We start from the raw sequence: 3,555 nt of genomic DNA, 5'->3' as shown, positions 1-3,555 counted from the left end.
TATAATCTTAGTAAGAGGTAGAAAACGAAAGTTTACTACCATCAAAAGACACTTTAAGTTGAGTTATTTTTGTCTCAAACTATTTTTGTTTTATTGTTAAAAATAACACTATAATATTATATCGTTACATGATATGACATTAAAATAAGTTTAGGTGATGTAAGATCTAATTAAAATGTGTATTACCTTATAACGAAGACAGATAAAAACAGTATACTACGCATTTAAAAAGACAATTTACAAATAATTAAATAATATTTTATAATTTAATAAAAAAAATACGTAAAAATTTGTTACCGCATTTAGAAAATCATATTTAGAGTCTAACTGATGAAGGATAATATAAAAAGGAGATTTGCGTAAATTTAGAGTGTAACTAATGAAGGATAACATTTATGGGAAAGATTGTATAATAAATTAGGGATAATAATTGTTTCTTGTAAAAGAGGTAAAATATAAATGTAATATTGTTTCCATGTATAGTTTTAAGAGTTATTTTCTTAGGCGGGAAAACTACAAATAATTTTTATTCTCTTAGTAGTAGGGGGGATTGGCTCCACTAATTAGCTACACTAATTGGAAAATATATATACCCTAAATACATATATATTGAAATCTTTACTTAATTAGATTATCTTGCAAATTCCTCACCTTCTTAATAATATACTAATTCCAAACTCCTCACCTTCCCAATTTCCACCCTAAATACATATATACGAATATTGTTTTTATTGGTATTCTTCACAAGGCTAATACGCGTTTTAATTACATTTTACATCTAACTTAAATCTAACTTAAATGTATTATTAGTGTCATAAATTATCTATGTACCCAAAAAAAAATGTCATAAATTATCTATCTATATCTATATCTATATCTATCTATATCTATCTATCTATCTATATAAAACTATAATACAAGAATCACTATCCACTAAACTATACACGTGTCATATCTCCTTCATTTTTTTCCCGCGCGCTACAATACTACATGAGATTAGACCTAAAAATGCAAACTAATTCTACAATAACTTCTTCAGTCGTCATTCGCTTTCTCCTTTACTCCTTTCTATACCTCCTATTGACTTGAAGATTGGGAGTATGTTCATAAATCTCACCATCATCCTATAATTCATTTTCCCAGTTACTCCCAATCATTTGTGAATATTGGGTAAAATGGAATAGAGTTGGCGCTTTTGCTCATCAATCCATCATGCATGTCTGGTATTTCACTATTGTTTTCTTCTATAGATTTACTTTAACAATATATAATAGCAATACTTTGTATATGAAGCATCAAGCATTGAAGTGGTAGCACATTTTTTTTTATACCGATCTTTATTTTTTATTGTTTTCTTTTGATGTTTATGGGTAGACATGTAGTATTTGATTTGATTAAATTCAAGTAATTTTTGAAATTCATCTTTATCATGTAATTTTGAAATTTCAGATTTAGGTTTTAATTATCTGTGATGATACCCAAAAATTTGCAACTATTATACAAGGATTATAAGAGAAGTGTACACCAACAAAATTTAATTTTTTCGGTACAATCTATAACGATTGCATTTTGCCGATCCATTGCGTTGAATTGTGCTCCTAATTTGGGTGTACTTGCATTATACTCCGTATTTCTTTCGAGAATATTGGCTTGAATAGAAGGTTGTCAAACATGTTATAGTAACATTAATTTATGTTTTTGGCTTTTTAGGGGGCATTGATATTTTGAACACTTTCCATTTCGGAGGATACTCAATACAAGCCTATTAGGCTGCACAATTCAATCTATACGGGTACTCATTTTGATTTTCTGAAATCGTCTAACTGAGTAGCTGGTGTTTTATTCTCTCTAACGTACTCCAAAATATACTTTTCAGAACATTTGATCATTTTATGTAAGCAAAAACTTTTTAGCTTTAATTAAAAAAACCTTTAGGTGTGCTAAAGTAGACGGATGATTCTCTCTTAACTTGCCAAAAATAAGCTCTTCCAATAGCTAGCTATATGTTGTTGGATTGTTACTTGACTAACAATATGATTAGGTTAAATACCATGATATGAATAAATCTTTAGTGTGGTTTTATATGTGATAGTGCGATTTAGTTGGAATGTAATTTTCAAGAGGGTTGTGTTAACTAAGTTAGCTACAGAGCTTATTAATACTCTTTATCGATCGGCTCCTTGACTAAAAGGCTCTTGATAATCTTAAGTAATAGTATGAAATACTATTGAACCAGTACCCAAAGGCCGAATCAAGAAATTTAGAGTCGCCCTCGACTTTTAAATCAATTAAGCATGGTCGCATGTTAACCCAATTCAATGCTATAGTTAATCACATATTAGTTCTTGATACCTATACAATTGGTTATTTTGTTTTTTCATTTGATTCTTCAGTTCATATTAATGATTCATTATACTTCGTATAAACTAAGTTGATTTTGGGTATCATTTTTTTTTTGTCAAATAAGCCGCAAAGGCATTACAATATCAAGGGATGGGAGATTCGAATCTAAGACCTATTATCCACTACACCTCCATGTTAACCACTTGGCTATTATTTTTTCCGTAGTTTTAGGTGTCATTTACTAACATCATAGTAATGATGTTTACCTAGATTTGTGGCCAACTAATTGGTTTGTTTGCCTGTTGTACGTATAAAGGTCATGATCAACCATTACATTCTACTGTATGTCTGTATGTATAGAACTAATGATCTCTTACGATTTTAGTCTCCCGTTAATGCTCGAGTAGTATACTATGGCAGCACATTAATTTCTTTTTCGCTAAACAACATAACTTTTTGATTTTAATTGATGTTGGTCACTTGGTTGGTTTGTTATTTTCGTTGTCCTACATTTATTTCAGAGTTTTTAGAGATTAACGATAAAATTTTGGAAACTTTGGATGCAGATTGTAAATGTCGATTTTTAAGAAGGTTTGTCTAAAATATAGTCATGCTGTAGTTGGATTGCTCCTAATTTGATTCTCCTCAACAATGGAGTTTCCATTGAACATGTAATAGAGTAGTGTCCAAATTTGCACTATATGTAGGTAGCTGGGTATATAGTTTCAAATACATGTATACAAAGATCAAATTTTTTTTTTTTTGTAAACAAGGGTGTCCACTACTGTCAACAATAGTGTATAATCTTCTCGCTGCGGGTGCTCTCACGAAGAGATAAATAGGTGGGCAAAGAGTTTGCTTCATTCCCATGAGCAGAGATCCAACTCCTGACCTCATGGATTAAGGGATGAGGTGAACACCCACCACATCAAGCATATTTCGTTATAAAGATCAAATACATTCCTAAATATAAATCCATTGCAATATGGGTCCGGACTCACCCATTTTCTCAAAAGAAATGGACCTCTATTTTCTATAAACGGCCCGTATCAAAGCTTGTAATGATCTAATGGTTGTAATTCTTTCATAAAAATAAAGGTTTAATAAATGAAAAAAAAATATATTAAAATATGAATTTATTAAAGAGAAAATTGAGGGAAAATTGAGTGAAAGTAAGCGAGAAGATCCAAATTGGGTAGTTACATACTTGAT

At 30.2% G+C, this 3,555-nt stretch overlaps 1 long non-coding RNA gene across 1 annotated transcript; it reads left to right on the top strand.

Moving 5' to 3' along the window:
- Positions 1-961: 961 nt before the first annotated feature.
- LOC141621303 (uncharacterized) lies at positions 962-3,075 on the top strand. The gene is made up of 2 exons (XR_012532207.1): positions 962-1,223; positions 2,910-3,075. It is a non-coding gene; the product is annotated as an uncharacterized LOC141621303 (long non-coding RNA).
- Positions 3,076-3,555: the final 480 nt, after the last annotated feature.

The sequence above is a fragment of the Silene latifolia genome, chromosome X (genome assembly GCF_048544455.1).
Source record: "Silene latifolia isolate original U9 population chromosome X, ASM4854445v1, whole genome shotgun sequence".
Taxonomy (NCBI): domain Eukaryota; kingdom Viridiplantae; phylum Streptophyta; class Magnoliopsida; order Caryophyllales; family Caryophyllaceae; genus Silene; species Silene latifolia.
Note: the sequence above shows the minus strand (reverse complement) of the source record. Positions and strands in the feature narration are given on the sequence as shown.